This window comes from Oryzias latipes, chromosome 13 (assembly GCF_053564925.1).
Source record: "Oryzias latipes strain Hd-rR chromosome 13, Olatipes_Hd-rR_3.1".
NCBI classification, from domain to species: Eukaryota; Metazoa; Chordata; class Actinopteri; order Beloniformes; family Adrianichthyidae; genus Oryzias; species Oryzias latipes.
The window spans coordinates 20,435,492-20,458,766 of NC_136249.1; the positions used below are offsets into that span (position 1 = coordinate 20,435,492).

The window sequence follows — 23,275 nt, forward strand, 5'->3', positions numbered from 1 at the left end:
TATTCACATTCACCTGTCTAGGGGTTGACCCCTAAGGTTCTATGAGTTTTTGGTTTGTCTAGGCTCGTGGAGGGTCACAGACAAGTGCAGCTGCATTTTAAAGGAAGCACAGATGTGTCTTGCAGTTCCCTTGTGGCTCTGATCTTGCACATTTTGTATAAGCCACCTGCATCCTCTGTACAGGTTTGCTTTTTTTTTGCCCAGATGTCTATGTTCTGTACAAGATTAAATCACATCGCCAGGGGTTTAAACAATTGAAGAGTGCAGAGTGCAACGAGTGACTGGGGAATGTTACATCTTGCTCGTACAGGAGGTTTGTTAGACAGTGCCGCAATACAGGAGCTGAACCAGAACTTACTACCAGTCGGGCTGTTGCACCTGGTTTACTGCTGCATAATACCTGGCTATGTTACCAAAGTTGCTGAATTTCCAGGTTTGAGCAGGTCACTATTTTTTCAACAGTTGATTAAAAACTGCACTCAATTACCATAGCAGGATGCTCAATTAGTGAAATCCAGATGTCTACATAATGTTGCAATAGCAGCATTTCTACCAACCTTTTTTTCCTTTTCTGCACACACAGAGCTGACAGACCTCCGTCCCCAATCTTACAGCAAACAGATGGCAGATGGACCTTTGCCTAAACTCTTTGTCAGTCATCCTTTTCTTTCTCTCTGTCTCACCAGCCACAGTGTCAATCAACACAGCAGAAAACAGCCCACTGATTCTGAAACATCCTCACCTACCTTTGATTTACAGCAGAGCGAGACTCTTCTTCATCCTGCAGCACAAAAGGCTGATGATCCAAGAAATTGTTGTAGCCACTTAGCTTCTTCTCATCTCACATGCACATATTGTGCAGGATATCACAAGAGTGTGCACACATGGACACACAGGATGGCTCTGATGGTGCTGCTGATGGTGACTCTAGGAGAGAAACAAGAGACAAAAATCTGAGTGGGAAAAAAAATCAAAACAAGTAGTGGCTTGTACCAAAATATTCATAAAATTGGAAACGTTTTCCCATTCTCTGACATGGTGCCGTTTATAATCCAGTATTGTAATTGGGTTCACAATGCATGAATTTAAAGAAAGCTACATTTTTTACTTTTAGTGAGGGAGGTTCAAGTTTTTTGCCTCCAAGGGTCAAAATGAAAATTTGCCAATGGAGCTGCAAGTACAATATTTTCAAACACAAACGAATTTAAATTCTACTTATTTCAATTGTTTTTCAATAGCATTATGAATACATTTGTTTCTATCACTGCAAATAACAAAAAAACTAATCAGTGTGGACAACAACAATAAAACCATCATCAGCAAACAGTAATTGTAGCCTCTAACTTGCAACCAAATGCAGCACAAAATGTTGACAAGAAATAATCTATGTTCAACAATGCAAGCTATCACTACTACACGTCTCTTTCACATCCATCCATCCATCTTCTTAACCCGCCATTTTCCTTTCGGTGTCACAGGGTTACCGGAACCCGTCCTGGCAACTGTTGGCCGAAGACGGGGTACACAAACACTCCCACACACACTCCCACATGCACACCTGGGGACACTTTCAAGTAATTAACCCATGAAGCATGTTTTTTTCTAACTGTGTGTGTGTGGGTGGGGGTGGGGGGTGGGGGGGGGGGGCAGTGTCCCCAGAGAAAACCCACTCATGCACAAAGACAACATGCAAACTCCACACAGAAAGGTCCCAGCTGGGATTTGAACCAGGGCCTTTGCTTACACAAAGTACTTCAGTAATGAGAACAAATAAGCTAAAATTACTAGTTAATTACTAGTAAAATAAGAATGAAATAAGGGGGGGATGGCTGCCACCCCATCAGGGCAGTAACCTCCTGCACCTACACTACATACAGTATATTTTCTCACTTTACATTGTGCACTCACTTTTACATGTTTTCTTTTCAAACAAAACACAAAGAAAACACACTTTTGTTAGGTTTAAATATAAAATGTATAAACATATATTTTAAGCTTAATTTCAATGTACTTTCATTAGAGGTGAGTATTGCTGCTGCTGCTGCTGCTGGAGCCATCAAATGAGGCCTACCAGTTAGTAGAGGCATTATATTCAGCAGGCAGCTGATTGGACTAGACCATCGCACGGGGGAGAAGAAACTCTTGTTGTGTTGAACATTGCTTTACTTTAAATTCTATTTGATGTTCATTAGTTTTATTTTTTTGTGCTAATTTACCATAGAATGCACATTAATTTTGTTTGTTTGCTGTACTTTGTAGTTTGTCTTAGTCTTTTTCCGTTCCCCCTTGTTTATCTACTTGGTCTGATCAGCCACTATACATACCCCTTGTGTTTCCAATTAGTTTAAGTAAGTTTGTTTGTTCTGTTGGTTTTTTTTAATTTATAGCTTTAATTATTTTTGTTACTTTGACTTCTGTTAAGGGTCCATTTTGTCTATCCAGATGTTTTTTGAAAATAAATTTTAATATTTTCTATATCATTTTTGCCGTCCTTTCCTTTTACTGTTCAGTCCGAGACATAGGGGCTATAGTGTATACAGTATAAACATGAAAAACAAGATAAAGAAATAGAAAATTGTAATTACTTTATGCAAAATATTATTATTAAACAGTGAAACTGTAACTTTAAAAATACTTCAAACTTTGTAGAAAACACTATTAATTACTGATATGAAATAGCAGTTAAAACAGTCATTAATGCACAGGGGAGCAAAGGAAACAAAAACAGCACCAGTCAACAGCATGCATAGCAACATTACAGTCTGACTGCTGTCGGGAAAAAGGGCCTGTATTAACATTCTTTGCACTGAGGGTGCAGTGGTCTGTGGCTAAAAAGAGCTCCCCTACATTCCAACTGTCTAATACAGGGAGTGAGAGGGATTGCTCCATATCCTAGACAGCTTTGCTAACATCTTCTCTTTGCACAAGGTCACTGAATGCACAGGGCAGCACTAGGTCAGAGCTAGCCCCCTTTATCAGGTTGCCCAGCTTCTTCTTGTCCGTGTTTGTAATCCCACCACTCCAGGAGAGCAGAGCATAGATAGTAGCTATTGCAACTATGGTGTCATAGACAGTTCCAATAAGTGGCCTTCCACACACCAAAGAACCTCAGTGCGTGTGTATTTGCGCAGGTTAGTAAGAGGCTAGTGCTCGCACCTTACTGATGACTAGAGTGTGACATAAGGACACCGTATGACAGCATCACTCGTACGTCATAAGTGCATGTAACTTAGTATCCTCTCAAATACTTTACGATACACTTACTTCACGTATAGTCCTGTGTCTCATTTTAATGACATCCCTAGATGTAGCCATACGACCCTCATGGGAACTGCAAGACACACCTACACTCCCATTAAGATACATCCAGTCCTCTTTACTATTCTGCATGGGCCTAGACTACCCAAAAACCTGCAGCACCCATGCGGGTCAACCCCCCCTCACAGGGGCATGGAACAAAGGCTTTACATAGCACTCATATTGTATTTGTAGTGTAGTGTATTTGCACTCATATAAAAGAGTGTAGTGTTGTGTATTCTTATTGCAAGGACCTCAGTTAACCATTTCACATTTGGGTTGTCAAAGGGTTTTTTGAACTACCATAACTCTTCGACTGTTAGCACAATTAACTTCATTCCGACGGATGAAAGCAGCACGGAGAAAAGCAGCTTTGTAGTAATATGCAACACTTTACATTAAAAAATTGTTGCATATCAGCTGAGTTATGTAAATTGTGTAAAGACTTTAGTGTTAAAGGGTTAAGTTGTGTTTCGGGCATTGGCAAATCCTTTAGGGACATTCTATCTATAGAAGTGACCATATGTAATAGCTGGCTAAACATGTGGGCCAAATTTGAGCATTAGTAGAACCAAAAATAAAATAAAAATATGGTTTAAGGGTCAGTTTCTGATATAAAAGTATTTTAAAATCAGCAAGATTTTTGATAAAAACTGAAAGAGCAATTTATTGAAAATCACCTTTCAGGCTACCAAACTGCTTCTTCAGTCTTATATCCAAAGCTGGAGAGGAATTTATCCAACATCTAAAACTTCCAAATTAATGTAAACCGTAGCTTTATTGCAGACACTTTGTTGTACTGATGGTCATGTTTACTGTTTGTCCTTTACTCCGCCAAATACCCTCCCATATACTTGGCATATACAATACTGTTGTTTCACTTCCTTTTAAAAAAATGTCAAAATTTATTGGCATTTACAGCAGTTCAAAGCAGTAAGCACACAATATTTGAAGGCCCTATTCCTAGAAAAAAAAAGAAACTGAATGCCACTTACACAATGAACACTGACCTCAAGTCCTTGCAGTTTAAAGGCACCCACTCATCCAGTCAAAGGATTGGGACAACCTAATCACCATGAAACTCCAAAACGCTTGTCCCAGGTTACAAAAAAGTCAGAAATCTCTTTCTAAGCAATGTGGCGATGCTATAGCAGCATGTTGTTTTACTAAGTCTCGTTCATCTTTCAGCACATCCCTTCAGGGGTCACCAATGCAAATCAAGATTTTTAAGCTGCATGCCCTTCCTGATCCAAACCTGTATTTTATCTGGGCTGGGGACCAGCAGAGGGAGACCTGGGAAATGAACCCTGGTTTCCCACTGACCAGTCCTATACCCCTTAAAGTAAAATGTAATTTAAGAAATTAACACAAGGTTGTATTCTAGCAAAATGTTGTTCATCTACTTGTCTGTTATTTAAGATTTTAAAGATAATATAGATATTTTATAGCAGAAGCTCCATATAAAGTTAGATCAAATGATTCTTCCATCTTGAAGCAAAGTGGGGTAATGGATGAACTTTTGAAGTGCTGACATGTGCTATTTAAAGTTTTTGCTTGAAATGATATTAATGCTCAATGTTCCTTCAGCCTGGTCCAGCCTTCAGCTCATTTCCCCCGCTTTTTCCCTCCTCGTTTCCGTTCTTTGTCTCAGTTCCAGGCTGGTAGAGCAAACTAAAGGTAAAGAACCTACTTCCTATTAAACATCGCCCAAAGGACTAAAAACTCCACTACACTGCACAGCACAGTCTGACCATTAGAAACAGCAACGTTTGCATCATCAGCACAACCACTGAGACTAACAGGAAGCTTCTAGAGCAGTGGTCTCCAACCTGTTTTTCACACTATGGTCTAAATTAATGATAGATGATATTTTCCCAAACCGGTCGTCAAGGTGCAGTAGATAACGTAATATGATAATGTCACTTCTTCCCACTCCTTTTCAAACAATAAATCAAACTCTACTTGGCTTTAGTTAATAATCATATTTAATCAATCTTTTGTGAATTGTATTGTATCATTTCAAAACCTCTATGATAATAAGAAATTAAACAGGAATTTTCTTCTAACACTTACATTAATTTTTCTTAGTTTTTTTTAAATAAATGCATGTTCATAATTTTGGTAATGTGCGTGCGTGCGTGTGTGTGCGTGCGTGTGTGTGTGTGTGTGTGTGTGTATACATATATATAATGCATCCTTGATGCCAATAACTTTAATAACATTTTTTTTCCAACACCTGTTTTTCTAGCATGATAATTAGCAACAGCAGACTGGTATTTCATAAATGATCTATGATCTTGATTCTTAAGTAGTTTTATTTAGATATTGCATATAATTAAAATGAAAACAAATATTTGGACTTTAATGTGAGTTGCAATGGAAAAGTAGGTTTATGAACTTTGAAAAGTTGGAAAGTCATAACCATCTACATGCATAATAAAAGAAAATAGCTAATGTTATTGCATGATAATACAGTGCACAGTGTAATTTACTGAATCAATTGGTTTGGTCTGAAACAAAAGGCTTTAAAAGGGCTAAAGAAGTTCCACAATAGCTCTGGGCATAAATGACATAGCATAACAAAGGCTCAAAGTTAAATAGCCAAGCTGATTCTAAATCAGATCATTGGATCTGATTTGTTTTATACATTAAATGTGAGAAATGATCATTTTGATTAGTTAAATTAAAAAAAAAAAACTGAAATGTGATTTAATCTTAGGTTCCTAAATCTTTAAACAAACTGCCCCAAGGTGAGTATGTCACATTTAGCCCCATAATGACAGATATTTGATACAGGTAAATGGCAATAAAAGAAATTTTAACATTTCACACTTCAATGCCAAGTTTAAAATACATTTCGAAAAAAACCAACAACAAATGTTTTTTTTAACAAGTTATTTTTGTACATCTGAGTAAAACAAAGAAAGCCCTTCGGCAGGAATCACAGGGACATGACGTGTCAGCACTCAACCACAAAAAAGGCTCAAACTGCGATGACAAGTTGGTCGAGAGAGCCGACATCATCAGTCAGATTATTTGACAGGGTAAATCTTGTGCCGCGGCTATTGAAGTTGAACTTTTTTCATCCTTTTCCCCTGAAATACCCTACAAAAGTAAAAAAAAAAAAAAAAATAATTCAGAGCATGAGGTCAGCCCATTGAAAGCACTTAACATAATTCCAAAACGCGATTTGTTACAGAGAAACGTGTACTGCCCTTGGAGAGATCCAATATGTATAAAGGATTGCTGTTTGGAATTTATTGCCCTTGAGTAAAAAGACACAAAATTTAAGGGGTTTAAAGCTGTGTTGAAACAACAATTTCACGACTTTGAGGAATACTTAGGACTTCACTTGTATTAGTTGGAATTGTCGAATTAAAATTTCAATAAATAGTTTGACACAAGTGGTCTTTTTAAAAATTGTTTAGTTTCAGCTTACTATGTCTTTCTATTACTTTTCATGTGTGGAAAACATTTTATACATATAAAGTACTGTTATTGTAAAACCGACCCAAAGGTTAATAGGGATCCACAGCTTAAAATCAAATTTGAATAAATTCAAAGTGAAAAGCATCCATTAGCCTAAAACATAATGTACACTTTACCTACCGCATTTTCAGCATTTTAGGGTTCACTGGATTATAAGGCGCACGGTTTATGAAAGATCTATTTTTAAATGTATGTCATAAGGTGCACTGAACTATAAGGCACTTTAAGGCACATTCACAGTAATCCTAGAACTTGGTTGTGACACTCTGTTAGTGTATTCACAATACCTGTATCTTCGAACACTGTTCATAACATGTCAAAAACAGACTGATATGACTAAAAAGATTTACTGTAATGACACTAACTCCCAACCTTATTAACAACATGTAAAAAAAAACACTTTCCAACACAGCCACACATTAGCCCTGTTAGTGTATTTGCAATAATCTTCAACCTTATTCTCAACTTGAAAAAAAAAAAAAACAGACTGACAGAGCTGTGTGTACATCTCAAAATTGCTTCAACATCAGTTAACACAACCAGAATAAATGCATAAATAAAGTGCTCCAGATTATAAAGTACACTGGTGTTTTTAAAGAAATAAATTAAGGTTTTTATGTGTGCTTATAGTGCAGAAAATGCAGTCCCTGACAAAAGTCTTGTCGCTTATCCATTTTGTAGTAACAAAAGCGTATAACCTCACTTTTAATGAATCCATTGGTTTTAGAAATGTCTCATATGAAAGCTAAAACCCTCCCAAATTATGTTCAATATACTAAAACAAAATTGCTTCACTGAAGAAAGATTGATCATTTAATGAACACAGAAAGGTCACATTTTGGCAAGACAAGTTTTGTCGCCTACAGAGAGTAATGGGAAAATGTAACAAATAATTTACTTCAAAAACAAAAATATGTTGCATAACATCAGTGAATTAGGTAGTGCTACTGTGAGATCCATATTTAATATCTTGTATGACTTCCATTAGCTTGAAAGACAGCATCCATGCGGTTTGACAATGATTCATACAATTTATCGATGAAGTCATCAGGAATAGCAAAGAAAGCAGTACATGGCTCCCAGAGTTCATCAAGATTCTTTGGTTTTGTCTTCCATGCTTCCTCTTTCATTCTACCCATCCCAGACATGCTCAATGATGTTCATGTCTGGTGACTGGGCTGGCCAATCCTGGAGCACCTTGATCTTCTTCGCCTTGAGGAACTTTGATGTAGAGATGGAAGTATGCGATGGAGCACCATCCTGCTGCAGAATTTGACCCCTTTTATGGTTGGGAATGTAAGAGGTAGCTAATACTTCTTGATATATTAGGCTATTGATATTGCCTTCCACCCTGCAAATGTTTCGCACACCCCCATACTGGATGTAACCCCAGACCATGATTTTTCCGCCACCAAACTTAACTGTTTTCTGGGTGAATCTTGGGTCCATGCGGGCTCCAGTTGGTCTCCTGCAATATTTGCGGCGGCTGTGATTTAATTCAACTGAAGACTCATCTAAGAAATCCACCTTCCTTCCATCCTTTTAGCAGGCTGTGGGCCTTGGCAAATGCCACACGTTTTTTCAATTGCCTTTTGTTTAGTGCTGGTTTTTGGGCACTGATTCGACCATGGAAGCCATTTTAAGAACTGTTCTGGTTGACACAGGAACTTGAGGTGACCAGGCCTGGTGGAGCTCTGCTGCAGTGGAAAAGGGGCTGTCCTTGGATTTTCGAACCAACAAACGGTCCTCCCGAGCAGTTGTCTTGCGGGGTCTGCCAGACCTGGGCTTGTCAAAAACATCTCCAGTCTCTTCAAATCTTTTTCTTATTCTTTGTACTTGACGCTGAGACACATGGAAGGTGTCAGCCACCTCAGCAGTGGATCTGGTCTTCAGCCTCTTGATAATCAACGCTTTGGTCTCAGGGTGAATCTTACGCATGTTGTCAGAGGTCAAGTTGCAGTTGATGTGAAGGCCTGGTGTGCTGGGGTTCTTTTTATAAACACCCACTAATTGATTGATCAGTAATTGATCACAGGTGATGCTGTAATCTAGGATTGGGTGCATGACAAGGCGACAAAACTTTTGTCTTGCCAAAATGTGACGTTTTTGTGTTCATTAAATGATCAATCTTTCTTCAGTGAAGCAATTTTATTTTAGTATATTGAACATAATTTGGGAGGGTTTTAGCTTTCATATGCGACATTTCTAAAACCAATGGATTCATTAAAAGTGAGGTTATACGCTTTTGTTTCTACAAAATGGATAAGCGACAAGAATTTTGTCAGGGACTGTACATTAAAATATGTGCTTTAGCAAGAGAATTTATACACACATACAGTAAAGGCCATGTCACAAAGACACTACAAACATTTTGAGGATTTTCCACTTATAAAATTCAGTCTTTCGTAATACATGTTTGATTTACGTGTTTCAAAAGTGTTTCTTGGTTTTGTCATTTGTAGATGTGCACCGATGTCCTTTAAAGGTTTCAGCCGACAGGCCATTTTAATAATTTGGTTTGGAGCTGTTAAAAATTAAGCAGTTTATGTGCATTTTAAATAGATTATACGCAATTATTATGTAAATCTTACGCGCTTGTGCATGGGTTTTGCAAGATGCATACGCAAATTTGTGGCTTTCTTGACTGTTTGTCTACATTTGTCTATGGAATTTTCATACATGCACCACCGATGTTATGTTAAAATGTTATATACCAGTAGATAAAAGTTGATTTGTAGTTACCTGTTTTATGTTTAAATTATTTATTTTGAAGGAAGGAATAATGGTATATACATATCATATACTTGAATAAAAGCTAATTTTTTACATTAGTTATTTATTATGTCCATATTTTTTAGCATAATAAATTAAATAAAGCAGCAAAACAATCTAAAGAGCCATTTGGGAGCCAAAAGAGCAAGTTCTTTTTAGTTAGCCGATTCAAAAGAGCGGAATTCCCATCACTAGTACGTAGTGGCTGTATGACACGGCCTTAAGATTAAGCAAATAAGGATTTGATGCTTATATTTTTTAATTTGCACATTGATGTTCAAATATAACTAAAGAAGATAAAAGAAATAATAACAGTAAATTTGACTGTGATTTTATGATTTTGTGTTAGGAAACCACCTCTGCTTTAGTATGGTTCATATAACTTAATCTCTGCTAGAAATTTCATGGTCAAATTGTTGGAAACATCACTTCAGCTGTGCAGGTCAAAGAGCACATCAATCACTGTTAGAGCACAGAGCGTAACAAAGTTGCCAAAGCTGTTCTTGGCCTCAAGAACTCCATGTTTTTTCATTGTGAGGAATCAGAAATTCTTCTTCTTAAACACAGTAAGTTGAAGATGAAATTTCAAAGTGTTTTGTAGTGTCTTTTTTAATTATTTTTTCACTTCAGATTAAATCAGACCTACGTTTAGGCTCTTAAGATTTTACTGAAGATCTCAACAATTTTATAGGGTGCTTTTTATGCAAGAAAATGCAGTGAAAAAAAGCATGCATGTAACTTCTAAAATTGTGTAAAATCTGACCACATTAACATCTGATATAGCCTGCAAAGAAACCAAGCTGCAGAGGCATTCGACATTAATATTATCCTCTCTGCTCAAAAATTGTACCTTATATTTTCGTTGATAATGCTAGGTCTGGTTAAATTGTGGCTCAAAACGTTGTGCCAATAACAGACATGTTTCCACCTGATGGCACTTAAACATAATAAAATTTAATACAACGCAGGCAGACTAAATTATTACAGAATTAAATAATAAACCTCCACAAATACAGTTAGGAATATTAAAGTGACCTAAAGTCCAACAGAATTGTTGTTCAAGGAGGAGGAAAGTTTCAACCACTCAAAAATAGAAGGAAGCAAAGCCCACACACCTGTACATGCAGTAATGACAGTAATAGGTGATGAAGACAGTTTTTTTCTTTTTTTCTTAATGATGTTATTGGCTGCGGTGACTTTGATCTCAAAGTAGAGATGAGGCACAAAAGCTCTGAAAAGAGGTGGAAAAACCTGCATTAAAGGGCCACGGGTCATACACTGCTCCCTGCCACAAGCAGGAGAAATAGTCTGTGCACAATTCGCATAGCCAGTCAGTTGGCTAATTGTTTGTGACCAAAACAAAAGTATATCACCCTTAATTGCTGGCCTGAGAGGTGAGGCAAATGCAAACCTTTTTAGAATGACTTCCTATTTTGTTGCTAGTTTTCCTTGTTGGTTTGAATAGGAAGAGCTAAAAATAATCCCAGTTTCCTCTATGCAATTGGCTTCGTTTTGGAGAGTGACAGAGGTCTGGATCACAGTTGCAGCTTTGCAAGAGGGATAAATGCAGTTAAAAAGTAACTGGAATTGTGTCACCGCCTGCATTTCCTGTCTAAAGACCCCAGATTTCTGCAGAAATGCTTGCATTTGGCATGGAGAAAGAAAACCCAACAGCTCAGTAAAACAGTGTCTTTTCTTCCCCTAGCCTTGCATGCTGCATCTTCTATTGATTCTCATTTTTTGAGCATTAAAATCAGATTAAATTGTGGCCACATTTACTTTCCTTACCTTTGGTCTGTTATTTTACAATATTGTATTGAAAGTGAATGTACATTTTTATCATCATATATAATTTGTTACAAAAATATATATGTCAGTAATAAAAAATAATCAGAAATATTCTCTCGTTGATTGTACAAATGTCTAAGAAAGAAATACATTCTTGTTAAAATCCTTTTGGAGTGAATAGTCATTGATTTATAAATACCTTATATTATTTTCAGAGTTGCAATAACACATGTCACAGAAATTCATGTTTTATTTGAAAATCGGTGCCGCATTGATGGAGTAAGAGAGCAGAATAGATTTTCCTGTTTTACCTTGGCATGGCCATCAATCCCACTTGTGATCTGGAGGATAAACCAAAGGGTATAAACTGAGCTGCTAGAAGCTGCTTGAAGCCAAGGCAAGCAAAAAGAGAGTTCCATATTAACCTGCTTATTTTATCAACCTTTCACCCTCATATATGAGCACTAAATGCAATAAATGAAAAGCAAAAACAAACAAAAATAATTTAACTCAGGAGCTATTCAAGAGCTGCTAAAGCATTTACATCTTTGCATTTTACAAGCCAACCAAAGCTCCAAAAAGGTTTTTCACCTTAGTCACAAAGGACAAGATTAGATGTCAACATTCTTTTGAAGAGTTTGTTCCTTTCTCTTTTTAAGGGAAATTCATAAAGAAAATGGGTGACAAACCCTGTCGGACTTTGAAATCCTAATGTTATTGGTGCTAAAAAGAGAAATTTTTCTTGATAGATTGAAGCAAAACTGAAGAAAAACAAAAAATTTGGATCCGACTTTGGGCCAAAGCTCTAACTATTAGGAATTTGTGGCATCTCTACAGAAAATTCCTTGACCGACAGACAGTGTTTCGGGCAAATGAAATGCAACACTTAAGTGATTCAGCTGGCACTTGCAGTACAAGAATGAAATCTATCAAAGGTTTCTTAGCTGCCTTTCAGGAGAAGAACTCCGTTATCTCCACAGAGAAAAGTGATACACAGACAAAATATTTAATTATTAGAAGGACAAAATATATTTCAACTGTTTTTCTTTTTTCTTCAAATGTTTCTTTTGTAGAGACTCTTGTCAATTAGCTTGTGGTCAAATCTGCCAACCTGAAGCTGTTGTTCATAATGTGACCTCTGCCTCTTTGCCTTGAGGTATGAAGGAATAAAGCACCATATCTGCTTGTGCCATGACCCCAATTGGAGAGCCATATTCAATGCAACCCACAGGAGATGGCAGAAAGCTGTCCAGGCAGGCTGCAGGGGACTGATAAAGCTTTTAGAATTCACAAGCTATCAGCACACCATCCCTGATACCGCTTCTATCACCCTCCAGGTGCCAGAGGGACATTAAGAACATTACTGGAGCGCCACAAATATGCACAACAACAAGGTCTCTCTCAGAAACCACAGTATGAGTTGTGAGAGAGACCACATTGAGGTTACACTGAGGTTTAATATCATATGCAGACAGGTAAACAGATTTAATCAAAACCAAATATTATAATCCTTCCATTGTTCATTAATCTGGCTGCTGGAACACTTTGTCAACATTTATCACTGACAATTTTAGGTATTTTGCAGAAAATCAGCACAACAAAAAAAAATAAAAAAGGTCTTTGCAAAGAATCCAATGTCATACGTATTCTAAAAGGCAAAAGGAAAAATAGTGAAAGCGTGGTAAAGAAATTGATTTAATTCATGGGCAAAACTACAACCAAATGGAGAAAGGCATGATGATTGGCAAAAAAGTAAGTGGAAAATAATAATATTAAAATACACAATGTGTTGCTGAACTAAAAACAAAGGTCAATGTGTTGAAGAAATGTTATTTGGCCACTTTTTCTTTTAAATACAAGTACTTTAAAATGATACTAAAAAAAAGCAATGTTGTTTGGAAACTGAAGAACAAAACAAAAACAACAACCTCATTATTTGGTCACATGCTTGTAATGGATGTAAATGTTCATTTTAGTATTAAAGCCTATAGATATGGAGAAAAGCTCCACGTCTGCAGAGCCTGCAGTGATTTAAGCTCATGTGAAGTTGTTGAGTGTGGATCCTGAAATAAATGGACACTGACCAATCATAGCACACTGAGTGGATACGATGGACTGTGAATGTAAAGAAAAAGTGACAGATGGATTAAATGCATGAATAGACAAGGAATGTCAGAGTGTGGAGGAGAGAATCACACCAAGATTGTGATGGTTGAGAGGCAAGACTAAAAGAGACAGAGAAGGGAAGGATGGACAGCATGACAGAATGTAGCAGCAGGAGAGGTGGGGGGATGTTAGGAGCTGAAGAGGCTGAGTAAGTGGCGGACTGCCACGCTGGGCATTGCAGGACAGAACAGACTCATTTAGGCGTCTGCAGTCAACGCTGCTGAATGGCGATAGTGCTTCCTCTGCTGCTAGCTTCACAGACGTGCCTGGAGTGTAGAGTAGTCGTCTTCCTGTGGCCTGGGGCCCTAAATCAGTTCTGCACTAGACACACTAAAGAGCTGCACACACACTTTCTCACATGATTCCCTCTTGCTTGCTTTCTGGTGGCCAACAGATGCCCCATTTGCCCATGTGAGACCCTTAGGTGAGGCATAACAAACAATACTGACCTGGCATTTGATAGAATTTTGTAGGGAGAAGGGAAAAAAAAACAAGTGAAGACTGATTCTAAGTTTTAATAGCATGGAGTCAACAAAACATAATAGAAAGACAACAAATGATGAGTTTAGGTTTATCAAAGCTGGAACTGCTGCAGTGTCATGGATGTTCAAGGAACTGAAGAGAGATGTTTCATTTGGACTTTCTTCATGCAACAAAAAAGAAAAAGTAAGAGACTTTTTTTGATCAAGGCAGCCTAGGGGCAACATTGACCGTTGGAGAAAATCGTCTTCCACATTCCTTGTGTGGCTCAGTCTCATGGGTGGCCAGAATCACAAAGCATGTCTTCTTCTGTTGGATTTTAACCTTTCTCAACCACAACAAGTGTTTGTACATCCTACAGCTGTTCATGGTGATTTATAATGCATGACCTGGAGAGTAATTTTTGTCCCTATGGGTATCCAGGTGTGTGCATAATTTCCCTCTGATTCATGAAAGCCGACAGCAAACTCTGCAAACTGCAGAACCTGTTTGAGAGAACCCTGCAAATGACTGTCCTGCAGGCAACAGTTTATTTCAATCCTAAAAATAAGAAAAGCCCTAATACTCCAATAAGATTCTGATTCCCTTTTTCCATCCATCAAATGGACAACTTTAGACAATTAAATCGTAAAAAACAAACAAAGCAATCCGTTTGCCGCAAACCAAAAACATTTCTATAATCCATTCTGAAATCTGAATGTCCTGTCTTTTCAATACTTTACCTTCTTGGTTGAGGTTTGTCTGAAATTTTGAGGTTGAAATGTGATGAAGAATTTATAAGGTGAAAAACAAAGTGTAAAGCTATAAACGGTCAATGCTTTGTGTATAAGTTGCTGTTCTGTACAACACTTTGAGTTCTTTAATATGGAACAAAAAGCGCTCCTATATGAATAAAATTTGAGTTTATAATTATCTGACTTTTATTCAGTCTAAATGCTTATCTAAAATTTATTTTAATAATGATCTAAAATGCTGGATTGTGATTGTGGACTTCTAGAGTTAGTATTTATAACCAACAGTCCTGTTATTCCCATCAGGTTCCCTATGGCATTTCAACTGAAACCAGCAAGTCTTATTTTGTTACACTCAGCAAATAGACTTAATCCCTCAGGCCAACTAACAAAAATTGGAAGGAAAAAAAAAGTGCAACTGCAAATAAAGCTACAAACCAACACCAAACCCTGAAATGGGATTATCCTCCAATAAAACACATTTTACACAAAAGGAAACACAAGTGGATCTAAAATGGAGTCGTGTGGTACTCCATTGATGGAGGAAAATCTTCAACCAAGGTGCAAAAAGACAATTGTGCCCATCTGAATTCTATAAAGCTTGGCACATTCCCTAATCTTGCTCTTTTCAAAAAGGGACCAAACAAGAGCATAACGTGAGAGTAGATGGAACACAGTCCTAAGGAAGAAACTGGTTAGATCAAAAGACATGGTCCCATTACTTTTCAAGACTTATAAAGCAGAGCTGGTGCAATGCTATTTGTCATGACACAGAAGGACAAACACCTGAATTGCTAGAAAAGACTCAGGGGGCTCTAGTAGTCTGATGTAAAAATCTCAACTTGATTTACACAGTTGAACCATAAAAAAGCTGTTTAGATCACTGAACTTCAGCAAACTGAGTGGGTTAAATACATTCCGTGCACTTAAAAGATTTTTTTCTTTTTGAATTTTGCTGCAAAAAAAATTGGGATTTCTCTTTTTCGTCAACACTGCTTCTACAGTTTGACTTATTTTTCTTCGCTCATTAGGTTGTGGGGTAAACTGTTATTTCCTGTTTGTTTTTTTTCTTTGTAATTAAGGTCTTGTGATATCAAGAAAAACAAGCTTAAAACATTGCACCATACTATTTTTTACTATAAAATTTTTTCAATCAATTTTCATTCCAACAAACCATGTCTTTTCAGAAATATATTATTTTAAAATATACATCTCTGACATTAAACAACCTACATTTGAGTAATTTTCATACTAAAGGACAGTTACTATTTAGTTTTCACAAACTGTCCTGGCTTTATGAAAAGGAATGGGTTTCAGCCTCATCTGCTTCTTCTCTCTTATAAGCTGTGATTAATTTTTGTGCCATACGCCAATTTGCCCACTTCTGTGATCATTATGAGCCACATGCCCACAGCACTTCATGAAACATCCAATACTGATTCACATCTGTCTGCTTTTCAAGTCTGCAGGTGTTTTCGTTTTATGTTGATTTCTCATACCATTTGGATTCGGTGAACTCAAAATGACAACAATAACTGCTCTTTAATGAGACATTACCATCAGGATGAAGGGCATTGGCTGTGTGTCCAGTGGCTGCCTGGGTTTTAATGAATAAATGAATCCAAAGCTCACATGTGTACATGCAGCATACAAATGTATGAGGAAGTTGAAGGTAAAATGAAGTGCTGAAATTTCCTTAAACGAGTAAGCATAAAAAGTGTACTATTGGAAACATTTAAACTACTTTATATGCTTTTTGTCTGGGATTTCTACCTGAAGACACAATATACCTTGTTTATTCATTTTATTAGACTGTTTTAACAAGATGGAAAAGCATATAGAAGTTCAATTTAGCAAGAAATGGAAAACTACCTTGTTCTTGTTTCTGACAGCCATCTCAAGTTTGATATGACGTACAAGCCCAAAGGTAGGACGAAAAATGTCTGCCAAGCCCTCAGAACTTGTGGATGTTTGAACTCTTAATTCCAGATCTCAAGAAAACATTACAAAAAATGAACCAGAGCCAAAAAGGAACTCTGAACAGGTCTTGACTGTCCAAGAAAGTCAAAAAGACTTTTAGCAGGCCCAACAGTCCATTTTAAATGCTTATCCCTTTTAAAATGAATTTAAAATATTTATGTATTTGTATGTGTATTGTCCTTTGCCTTTGTTTTATTTGATTTGCTTGAAATGAAGCAAATCAATCCAACAATCATTTATAAACTTGGAACAATCATAAGAGTCTAGCAACAAGAGTGTGGCCATGTGGTTAATACTGACAATATTTTACTTATTTACTATTTTAAAGATTATTATCAATTTTAAACTAACTTGAACATTTTTTATCGTTTTTTGCAAGAAATATTTTGTCTTCAAAAGCATAAGCATTCTTACATGTGGTAAGTACCATAAAAGACACCTTTGCGCAACATGTAAATACCCAGTAAGAATATTATAAATAGGTATGAACCAAATAGCACTATATAAATACATGGTAAGTACCATGTAAGTACAGAGTAGACACAAAAAAGTACCATGTAAGTACCCAGTAAAGTCCCATAGAAAGTACCATGTAAACACACTGTAAGTACCCAATAAATTACATAAAAAGTACCATGTAAGTACCCTGAAAGTACCCAGTAGTTACACAATAAGTACCATGTAAATACCACTTAAGTACACTGTAAGTACTGTACTGTAAAAGAAAGCGTTACCAAATAATAAAATGTTTTCTGACTATAACTAATCATCGGATGCCATGCATGGAATCCAACATCAGTCATGTCTTTCTTGTTGAACAAGAATCAATGACCACTTTGACAGACAATACTGCAGATGCTTAACAGGGAAATATTTTATCCACGCAGTTTTTTATTACATTTTCATTAACCATTGTCTGTGGCTTTGTCCTGATAGTTTGAATGCATGTGTTAATGAAACTGGGCATTAAATCCCAATTATGCAGCTGCCTTTCAGCTCTATTGATCACACTATATCCGTGCCTTTGATCCATTATGTCAGACATTCATGTACAACATGGAAGCTGTGATTACCAATGTGGCCCTGCTGAAATTTAACCTGAAATAAAGCATTCCTTCTGCACAACAGCTTATAAAACCAAACAATTTTATTTAACCTATTATTTGCAAGGGATGGTTCTAAAAAAGTAATCAATTAAATGTAAATGAAACTTTTCTATGAACAGTAAATCTACACAGTTTTCAGGTAACGCTGGTTTAAATTCTACCAGCTTGGGTCAAATCTGTTCACCTGACTTCACTGCAGTCTATATATTTTCAAACAACAGATTTTTCTATACCGCATGAATTATTTCATTGCAGGTTATCCAACATGATTTCTGACCCGACCTCTGACTCATTGCCCGCATCTGTGATTTGTTAAATGATTCATAAAATTCCGGGCCTCTGCTCTCTAATCAGTCTGAAACAGGTCCTAAATTAGGTCTGATTCTTATCATTTGTGGTCATAATCTCAAACAGAATAGGATCAGCTGACCTTGGGGCTCTGGCTTTTATTTTTCCAACCTCCCTCCAATCCTTTCTTGAGTTCTTATCTCATCTTCTTCTCAGCCAACATATTTCTCCAATAATCTTCCCATGCATTTCTCTCAGCCCTTTGTTGTTATTGTTGCCTTTCTGGAAAAGGAGTCCAAGCCTCTATGAGAAACATTTGATCTGCAACTCAAAGTTAATATAAAGTATACTGATTCCTTTACACAAAGGAAAACAAATATCTTGTTTCAGAATTCATTTCCTTTTTTGTGAAACTGCAACCAATATTTTTTTACCTGCGTACTTGCACAATTTTTTGAGATATTTAGGGCAGGAAATTTCTACAAATAAGCCACTGACTAGGAAATTAATGTAAGAAAGGTGGTTGTAGCATAACACAGAGTTAATGAATGTTTCACTTTGCCGTACTGAAGCTGCCTCACATCTGTTGGAGGCATTTGATTCCAGGTGAAAATGTCAAGGTTGCACTTCAAGTCCTTGACAGAACAAGATCAATGAGACAAAAGAAGACATCAAGGGAGGATTTGATGAACAAGTGATAAAGGAAGTGAACAATAGATGCTCAATGAAATGTAGTCTGGTTTATTTATATCTGCAGCAGAGCAAGTTTTTAAAAATAAGAGGAAAGGGATGTTTCAAAATTAGCAAACATGTTGAAGAAAGGTTTCATACATAAATAACAAAAATAAGTCTGCTTTTATTAACTCAAGGTTTGGTATTTTAGTCACCACACTGATGGTATGCGCATATTTTTGTGTGTTCTGATATAAGAGCACGACTTGGTTCATTTGGCTTCTGAATTAGAGTTTGTTTGTTTGTGGCCATCAATCATCCTTTTTTGTGAGACAGCCAGTCATGTCTGGCTTTGCGCTTCAGAACCCAGCTGATCTAAAACCACTGTCAAATCAGCCGCACACTGGGCATCCCTGTCATCTCACCTCAAGCCACACAGCGATTTTACCTACATGGACGGCTAAGCATTTTTTTTCCCCCTATATGCTCGTCTTCACTCTCATGCACATCACCACTGGAGTCAGACATCATATTAGACCATAACTCGTGATGTCTGTCAGTGCTTTTTCTTGCTGTAGAGTAATCAAAGCCATTAAAAGCACAGTCAAATGTAGGCACTGTTGTTTGTGATGGGATAATACCGCCATTCACATATATAATTATACTGACAGGAGATGATGCAAATGTTTGTTTAGCATACATTTGATTAAGGAAAAAGAAAATATATAAATGGTTTCATGAAAGTTACTTATCCAAGTCTTTAGTGACAAAAATAGGAAAAATAGCACTAATAGATCTCAAACAGGTAAATAAAATAGAATTCTACTGAGTAGCAGAAACAGCCAGAGATGCTTCATGTGCAATTAGTCTAATTTCAACCGTTAAAAGCCCAAAGATGTAACATAAAAACCTGCCTTTTCACTGCCAGTATCTCAAAGACTTAGCTCAACACTGTGCACACGACCCAATTGCCTTTCAAGTTCATTAATCCCCAGTAATGGCTGCTTGACAAGTAATGGCGAAGTAAAGGGTATCAATGTTTTTTTTTAATCAATACTCTGTATAGCCATTTGTAAATTATCCCACATGTGCAATAGGGTACCTTGCTATTAATAAGATTCTACTAATGTAACTTTTTCTAAACTCCCAGAGGTATTCTGCTAAGAAGGAGTCAGAATGGTTTTTTATTAATGTTAATTTATTTTTAGGTCTTTTGAACCTCTAGAGCACATAGAGGCTGTGTTTGCAATGCAATGGCACATACCATTAGTCCAATTGTCAATTTTATACATTTATTGCATTTCTGTTTATTTTTTAGCATTTTCTAAGGTACCCTTTGCAGAACTCTTTATACAATGAAACATTTTTTTTAATTAATACTTTACATTATTCACAATTCTATTTTTTTTTTTCAAAACAAAACAATGAACCCACAAACAAGGCTGGTAATATTATTCTCAGTCTTACAAAGTAAGACTAATTTCCTGATAATATTCGTGATGCCCCTTCACCCTTTCCACCACCACCACCACACGCCCCACAAAAACAGCAATCACTTGCTCCACACTCTTTGGTAACACTTCCCCAATCTGACATAACCCACAACCAAAAACTTTGGTATTTGCTCATTCGATTGTCTTATACCCGTCTCTTTGGCCCTTGTGAACTCCACGTAGTTCCAACAACTTTTCATTTGGGAGCTATACTGACAAAAACAAGCTCTAAATAGAATGGAAAGCAACTAAAAGAACACAAAAAAGGAAAGTTCCACTAGGTGACTTATAATCACATAAGCCGCATCAAGACCTCCACACTCCACAACAGTCACAGATCAAACGAGGACCAAATGTGTTGATGTGAACGTCGCCTTAGAGGCTCAAAAATCTGACAGCAGTTCTGTACTTTTAGGATGGTTTGGTTATGTTGGCTTTTTATTAAGACCCCAAAAGTTCCTGTAGTTTAGATTTAGGGAAAAAAAAGGTTCTCTATGCCTGATGTGTAAATTATTCTAAACAACTCCATTGTTCATCAGTCACTTCAGAGATGTGCGTCACCAACATTAATAAGATCTAGCAGCTGTTTATTGGGTATCTTTTCTGTTCGATTTTAGCCTGAGCCAAATCCACTCCACCCATATGGGTAGTGCAGGTTTTTGGATTGTCCGGGCATGTAGAGGGTCGCAGACAGGAGTGATTGCATCTCAAAGGGAGCATAAAAATGGAACGCACCATTATTTTGTGTGTGGTAAGTGTACTGTGAAGTATTTGTAAGGACGATGTAAGCTACAAGCCCTTATGACGTACGGGGATGCTATCGTATGGTGCCCTTACGTCACAATCTAGTCATTAGTAAGGTGCGTATACTAGCTCCTAACTGAACGCACGCAATTGCTGCACATACAGGGTGTGCAGGTTATACATGAGTGGCCATAGGTCGCCCATATAAACTAAATCCTGATTGTCTAATTTCCACATTTCTAACAAACAGGTTGTTAGCGAGGAGTGCACACTTATTACATGAACAGCACTAAAACCCCCTTTGTGGAGTTTGGGGAGGTTGAAAAAATGTAAAATTTCCATGTGACGTGCCTCCGTCTCACCTTCTTCACCTTTACTTGATCTTGCGTGTTGTTTAAGTGTTTGACATGACCTGGTGTCCGCAACATGCCAGTTAAAAAAATTTGCATCAACATTTTCTCTCTTCGATCAAGAGCAAAATTAAAGGGTTTATTGTCATGTGCACAGTGAGGAAACAGCTTTCCCTGTACGATGAAATTCTTGCTTTGCTGTTCACTCTTATTGCCATGAAACACTCGAGGAAGAATAAAAGAAATCTATATAAATAATAAAAATTTGAGCTATAATTCATGTACAATCCTAAAATCTACAATCGTCTACAATCCTAAAATTTTATGCGGGTCACCTGTGTGACCCGTAAAGGCTTGCCCTTTTTTTTTTACATGCAGACATCCCTTATCTACTCATGTAAGGGCAGTTGTGACTAAGGCACATTCCATTAGTCTAAAGCTAAACATAAGGATAATATTTCTGAAACATACAAAAACCAATACTTTTTTGGTGTGATTTTTTTTTTTCATCGCCAAAAAGTATGGCTTTAGCATCATAGATCTTGGTATTGTTTAAAATGTATCACAGAGAGAATGCTATTCTTTTTATTTTATTTTTTATTTTTCGTACAATGGTAATCACAAGCAAACAGCTTCAAAAATGAATATCTGAATCGTGTCCAACTCTCTATTTTAATAGCTGTTACATCTGTAGTGGGATTTCAGCATAGCAGAACATCCGAAAGCACATATCACAGGACACATGCCCAGCACTGAGCCTGAGGATATCACCCTTCTTATTCAAGCAGGAAATATAACCCCACATGCTTTGTAAACTGTAGAAAATCAAATCCACAAGAACATGGAAAAAGTCCCTCCATTGCTGACTTGAACAGCTTTGCTGGCTTTCTTCAGAGCTTCACCATAGTGATTAAAGAGGATGACAACAGAAGAGACAACCGTCACACTCCAAGCCTGTTTGCCCAGTAAAACTGCAACTCTCTTGTCTCTGGTGCTTTGCTTTACTTCTCTTTTTAACAACCATTTCAACTAATCAGTGCATTGAATTTAATCAGGCTCAAGTCAGCCCCAAGCAATGATGCTCGAGTGGGGAGTTTGTGATTGAGGAACATCACAAATTAATCTAATTATCAAAGCAGGGCGAGAAAAGACAGCGCTAACATTGTTGTAATTGTTCAACCTCACCCACTTCCTTTTCATCCTTTTGTGTGTATGTGTGTGTGTGTGTGTGTGTGTGTGTGTGCGTGTGTTTGTGTGGGCATGAGAATGAGGCATAATAGGGAATGAAAGAAGAACGCTGTCATCTGGGGTAAGGCCAAGTCCCCTGCATCTCAAAGTGCTGAGAAAGAATCGTCTCCTCTCTCCAACGGCCCATTATCTCGAACTACAACATCTTAGCAAAAGCAAATCTTCACAGAGTTCTCCATATCTCTCCTTACTCTGAGTCTATTATCTAATACACAATCATATGTTTTATGTAACATTAATATCTCACTTTCTTACACAACATTTTAGCACTAGGGTTCTGTGTTCTATGTCCTTTGAAACTGCTGAAATTCCTGTTGCACAGTTGCAATTGCATATTTGAGGCAGCCTCCATCACACAAGGTCTCCTTTAAACCTGAGCGCAGACCGCGACCATCCACCCACACAGACGGATGTCAAAAACACACTTCAAGGAAAAAGAGGAGCCCTATGCTTTAAGAGAAGAATTACCATAAACATTTGAATAAACACCATTAAAGAAAATCTTCTTCAGGGAAATCCACCGTAGTAATTGTATTCAGGGCGATGATGGCATACTGTTTTTATATCCTGTTGAAAGACTGGGGGAATAGATAGGAAACGCTTTAACGTCACGTGAAGGCATTCTGCAGACACTCTCACAAAGAAAAGTCTTAGGAATTTCAACCTCCCAA

The 23,275-nt window shown here is 37.2% G+C and overlaps 1 protein-coding gene across 4 annotated transcripts in view; it reads right to left on the reverse strand.

Moving 5' to 3' along the window:
* grik4 (glutamate receptor, ionotropic, kainate 4) overlaps positions 1–23,275 on the reverse strand; it is a 382,863-nt gene that overhangs the window by 283,545 nt on the left and 76,043 nt on the right. For all 4 annotated transcript variants that reach the window (XM_023961355.2, XM_023961354.2, XM_078930071.1 and 1 more), the window contains one exon: positions 747–927. The gene's annotated coding sequence lies outside the window, so the exon portion shown is untranslated. The remainder of the gene's footprint in view (positions 1–746; positions 928–23,275) is intronic.